Consider the following 5970-nt stretch of genomic DNA (forward strand, 5'->3'; position numbering starts at 1 on the left):
CTGTTTAGGGGTAAAACAGTAATAATCTTGTTCACATGTCTGTGAGATTTTGTGCTGTAACTTTAATAGTTTTGAATTTCTCCCACCACTTATTCTGAGAACTAGAGAACAAGGGGTTCAGTCTGAGACTAAAGCAGCTACATGTTCACACATCCAGTGGGTACCTAAACTCTCATTATAGTTAAAAGATAACACAATGATCCCCACTGAAGGTTAATTTAATTTTTAGGTGGAAAGACCACTGCAGTTTGCTTCTAGGACAGCACAGCAGCTCTGGATGCTTGGCAATTATGCCCACAGACCTCACCCTGAGAACTCTGTCTCAATGCAAGTCCAGGTTATTTATTGCTCCTTATCGTCCTCCCACATTATTCACTGCCGAGCCTTATCTCAGACCTCCTGTGCATATGCATCTGTACTCCTGGACTTGTGGATATTGTATTATAACATTTCTCTGATCTTCTCTGATTCCATGGCAGCAGATCATATACAAGCCTATAAAGCAGTTGATGTGTATGGGACTGAAGGCTGAGGTGGCCACTGGCAGACCGAAGTGTCTCCTTTCCTCATAAAGTATTCAGTAAAGTTCTGCCACCTCTGTCAGCACCTCTGCACTGTTTCAGTTTGATATGAATGAGGAAGAACCAAAAAATAAGAGTAGAAAGAAGAAAAGTAAACAAGAGATAGAATATCAGAAAGTAGAAAGGAAATAGTAAAATGGTGGTGATTATAATGATTATTCTTGATACTACAAATCAGAAGTAAAAACAGGGACAGCACAGGCAGCGTATGTCAGGAAGAAGACCATTCAGTAAAAAGCTAGCCATGTTTATTCTAGGATGTGGTGCAAGGAGATCACCTGCCTGCTAAGGTCATCCTTGCTGGGTGCGCTCAGTATGCTGGGGACTTTTTAACCCTGGAGGGCAGCAAGGATGTGCCCTGTATTGATACACACTGATTCCTATAACTCCCCGCTTCAGTCTCTGCTAGTGTAAGTCATCACACTGTCCTCCATACTGGCTTGCGTTTTGGATAGTGACAAAACCCACATTCTTCTATATGTGAGGGTGGACCCTTTTTTTTTGCTTCCCAATGGTGATTTCTACCAAGAAGGATAACTCCCTTCTTATTGACTCAAAGTTTAATACGAAAACCGTAATTTCTTACTTTCCTCCAGCAGGAAGCTGCTGTACCTCCAACCTCTGTCATGAGTACCTTGCTGACTATGGCTTTGGTCTCTCTGGAATCTAAGGGAGAAGGGCAATGAAGACAAAGATACACATAAAACATGGCAACTGGGAAACCAGTATTAACATCCTGGCCAGTTCTTTGAATATGCAGGGTGCCCCAAGGGATGGTAATACCAGAAGGCAGAGGCAGCTTCTGCACTCATTCCCTGATGCAAAGCTCTGTAACATATTTCCGTCTTTAAATTCTGTGATGCTCTGGATACTTTTGGATATACAAAATGTTCTCCAACCTCATTGCCTCTTTTCCACAATACAAAGTCTACAATCTCTTTGGATCTGTTAGAATAATTTAATCTCCAGGTGAGAAAATATATATGCATTCCTATGTTTTATATGGGTCTTTAACTTGTTAATGAAACTGGGGCTAAATAAACCTACTCTATTTATATGGTTCCATTGCACTGTTTCTGTTAGAATTCAGTTGTGTGTGACTTCACTTTTGTGTTTATCCAAGTACAGACAGAGCTCTTAAGAAAAACTCAGGGTTGTAGAAACAGTTTGTTGTGCTGATTACCCTCTGCCAACTTAGTGGAGGGAAACCTGGGATGTGTTGATACTATTTTGTGTTCATCAAACTCCAGGCATAAATAAAAGTTCGTATCACTGAAAGTCATTTAAGAAAACAACACAGTTTATCTGAGTTAGAGATAAACTCAGGGTTTTGTTTGATTTCTTCCTAAAAGAACAGTCTACTCCTACAGGCTCCCAAGTGGAGCAATCAAAAATCAGAACTGCAAATTTAGTAACTGGCCTCCAAAAAGAAGGCGTGCGCCCTCCTGGAGAATGATCAGCATCTGGCATGATTAGAGCTTTGGTTGTTCTCTTTTATCCTGGAAATTGTAAGCAAAGTGAAGAGATGCCTCAATTCAGGTTCTGGATATTAACCAGTAAAATTACATTCTTTCAAAACACTTGTCTATTTTTGCATGTCAGTCTGGACTCAGATCTAGTCAGAGATGGGCCATTATAAAATTCAACATCTCAAGTCAGTTTTCATGTACAATCACCAAAGAATCATGACAATTCTTTAGAGATTCTCAGACACGGCCTCTGGATTCTAAAGAACTGTGGTAAACAGGAGGGAAAGATCTTCCTTTTGTGACCGAAAACAGACAGCTGAACCCCGAGCATTACAGGTTACCTAGCTTATTGTACATCTTCTTGTGAACTTGTTTTGCCATTTGACAGGGTCAATAGATAGCATACAGACAACAGTACAGAAAATAACCTTGATTTAGTGCTTGTTTCAATTTTATACAGAAAAAAAGGCAATATACACATATAAAAGTAGCCTACGATACCCTGATGTAAGCAATAAAACAGATAAGAACCTAATTATTACTACTCAAGGTTAGCAATAGTGGTTAAGAAAGATACATCACCAATTGCCCTAACACATTACCATCATCCGGATCCACCCAAAGCTGCTGGGGAGCCCCGCTTGCAGCCAGGGTTCAGAGAGCCTGTCCCAGCAATTGGGAAGTCCTACACAGGGAGTCCCTTTGTAGGTGAGGTCTCCAAAGTTGCTGCAAGAGGGTCCAGATTTTATGCTAGTGAATAAACAAGCTCACATAATTTCAAATACAGAAACATCTGGTTTCACTTTCCTCTCAGATCCCACCAAAGCCTGTCCAGGCTCAGGGAGGAGCCAAGGAAGTTTCCTTTATCTACTGGATTTTAACCACTGGTTTCCAAACAAGGCCAAACGTCTGTTGTCCACCTGCCTCTAAGCAAGGAAGGATGCACTATATCTTCACCAGAGATTATATTTTACCTAAGCTACATCTTTTGCTAATGATCATACATAGTTTACTAATGATCATGCATATTTTGCTAATGATTGGATACTAGATACATATATAATGTTTGGCTGGCGGGTTCATCTAGAGGTCAACTTTGGCTCAGGGCCTGTTGCTCAGGCCTCAGTGCCTCAGAGCTGTGGCAGATAATGTGCTGCTTGAAACTACAGTAGTCCCCAAGTCTTTCCGTGGAATAGTTCTTTGTTCTTGCTGACACAACCACGAGTTCACTGTAAATTGCTTTTCAACTCCTTTATCAATTGGTTTTGCAAATGGAAGTTGTAGGGATATAAAGCTATCACTTGGCTTTGTACCGCTGTGTTAGATTAGTGCCTGTAAAAACTTGTCTAGCTCTCAGTAAGAAGCAGTATCTCTGTACCATTAAAAACAACCAATAAAACAGAAACTCAGTTGTTTGCCCTTTCCCTCATCAGTGTGATAATAAATGGCATTTACAGGCCAGGATTCAGTGCTGTCCTCTCCCCCATGACCTGTTTAATTTTTATGACAAACGCCTCATGAAGTTATATATCACAGGAAAATAGGTATTTAATCTAGTATTTATATTTATGTATTTATTTCTTTTTCTTCCTGTTAATATCCTGCAGCCAATCCTCCTGTCTTCTGTTCAGCAAAGATCTTAAAAAGGAGACAATTTATTTAAAGTTAACTTGTTCCCTGAGGCAGTTTTTGCAACTGCCTGTGATTCATGGGCTTATGGGTGAGCGCTGAAGCCAAAGCATGTCGAGCAACATGCATTCTGAGTATATTCACCACCTCCTCACCCAAATTAAACTTCAGTGAAGTAGGAATTTTCAAATGTTTACCTCATTGTTTTAGATTTCAGTAATAATCTAACCTTCCTGACCTGAAAAAGTATTAAATCACTATACTGGCCACATCTCTACCACAACCCACAGGGCAACAGAAACCTCTAAATGCCAAGCAAGCTCATTTTTTTTCCCTGGTAAAGGCCACTGTGTGATGTTATCATGAGTGACCAGTCCTATCTTTCAGAAAAAAAACGTGTTTTGGTTGAAATTATACCCCAACACCTGTAAAGGAAGATGGCTGCAAATTCTTTAATAGAAAAAAAGGGTGAAATCATGGCCTGAGGAATAAACTACAAACATGAGTCTTAGCAGACTGCAGTTCTAAAGAAAAACAAACAAAAAATAAAGCTTTACTGCTGAAAGACACAGTACAAAACTATTTTACAAAATTTTGTGAAAATTTTTGGTTGGCAACGGTACCATTTACAGCCTGTTCCATCTGCCGAGGCAATGCACGCATATGAGTCATTTTCTGTTTACCTGAGGCACACATTGACCAGGGAAAGCTTCCTCTTTGCCTAATCACTATAAGGACACAATTTACATTTCTCAGGCTCAAATTTGCACCTGTCCAGAAGTTCTGCAATAACAGGTGATTACAGAAACCTTGGCACTGTGCTATGGCAGGTCTGTGCGCACTAGATAGACCCGGGACTATCTAGTGAAAAAAAACATACAAAATTTTGTTTAAAATCGTATTTATTGTATGCTTTTGGAGATGGATATACATTTTCATTTATTTTGAACCTCTGGTAACATCTTGGTGAACTTTCTTTGGAGCAGTTAAAGAACTGTAAATATCTCCTCTTTTTTTGCCTCATCCATGGGAGTGCCCTGTGGATAGAAGCAAAAGTAGATCTCATCCAGCAACACAGATGAGGCAAGACAAACCCTCACCACTTGATAGCTGTTCAGCCAGATATATCCTTTCTAGGCAGGAACTGGTCTTTATTCGTGAGGAACTATGAGCATAGCAGTCCTGTAATTTTCCTCAAAGATCTGTTGGCAGAATAAAGGGCAAGCAAGAACTGTAAACAGGGGTGTGGGACTAAACATCCAATTATAGCAAGAGACCAGAAAGTAAAATTAGCTTTAATTGTGGAGACATCTTGAAAAGTAGGTATTTTTTCTTGGATTTATTTTTTTTTAACGACACTGTAGTGTATTTTAAATTCATGTTTATCACTGCCATTCAAAATGAAGATTTGCCTCCTTAAAAGACAGTTTTGATACTGAAACCTCTCATTAAACCTAAACTTAGATAAAGCTTTGTGTCTAAGATGATACAAAAGAGCTCCTCTTGGACTTTCAAAAATTAAGAATTTTTACATTGTGTGATGTTAGAAAGATGGTTCTCTCAACTATGTACTCCCAAGTATTTCATCAGGCCATCGATTTTTGCCTAATCAATGTAAATTTGTTGGAGTTCTTTGCATAAGTGGTTTATGACATAATACAATGACATGTAATCAGTGTTTCATCCCTGCAACAGATTTTTATTAAAGGCTAAATCTGTATTTTAATCATTCTGGTGCAACAACATTTAAATCAAATTATGTAATTGAAAACAGGGTAGCAAAAGTCACCAAGGAAACTTATGCAGCTGAGGTGAGAAACTTAAAAAAGCTCTTACCCGGAGCAATTCCTCAAAGATTAAATGCCAATAGGCAGACTTACCATTCTCAACATGTTTACAGCAATTATTCTTGTGTTTTATTGATCTAATGCCTTTGGCTTTTAATTAGCCTTCCCAGAAAATGTCGTGTTCTGAGAGACTGAGCACAGAAGTGTAGGGGGTGACTGAGTTTGGTATATATCAGCACATATCAGGGAATGGGCTGGATGACAAACACAGAAGTATTTCTTTTAGTGTTTTAAAGTAATACATATTTTAATTAATGTCAGTATTCAGGTCTCAAATACATCATACTTTAACTTTATTTGAGTGAGAAGCAGAGGTCTGAAACAGACATCCAAGTCGATATGTAAGTATTACATGCCTACAGAAATGCAAGAATCTATCAATTTCATCTGCATGATGCATGAGCACTGACTGGAGTTCTTTATGGACACAATATCATATCTAAT

The 5970-nt window shown here is 38.9% G+C and overlaps 1 long non-coding RNA gene across 1 annotated transcript; it reads right to left on the minus strand.

Moving 5' to 3' along the window:
• Positions 1-1850: 1850 nt before the first annotated feature.
• LOC308061636 lies at positions 1851-4532 on the minus strand. The gene is made up of 2 exons (XR_013927309.1): positions 3267-4532; positions 1851-3206 (listed from the first exon to the last, which is right to left on the minus strand). It is a non-coding gene; the product is annotated as an uncharacterized lncRNA (long non-coding RNA).
• Between the last annotated feature and the right edge of the window lie 1438 nt (positions 4533-5970).

This window comes from Falco punctatus, assembly GCF_963210335.1.
Source record: "Falco punctatus genome assembly, chromosome: 3".
NCBI lineage: Eukaryota > Metazoa > Chordata > Aves > Falconiformes > Falconidae > Falco > Falco punctatus.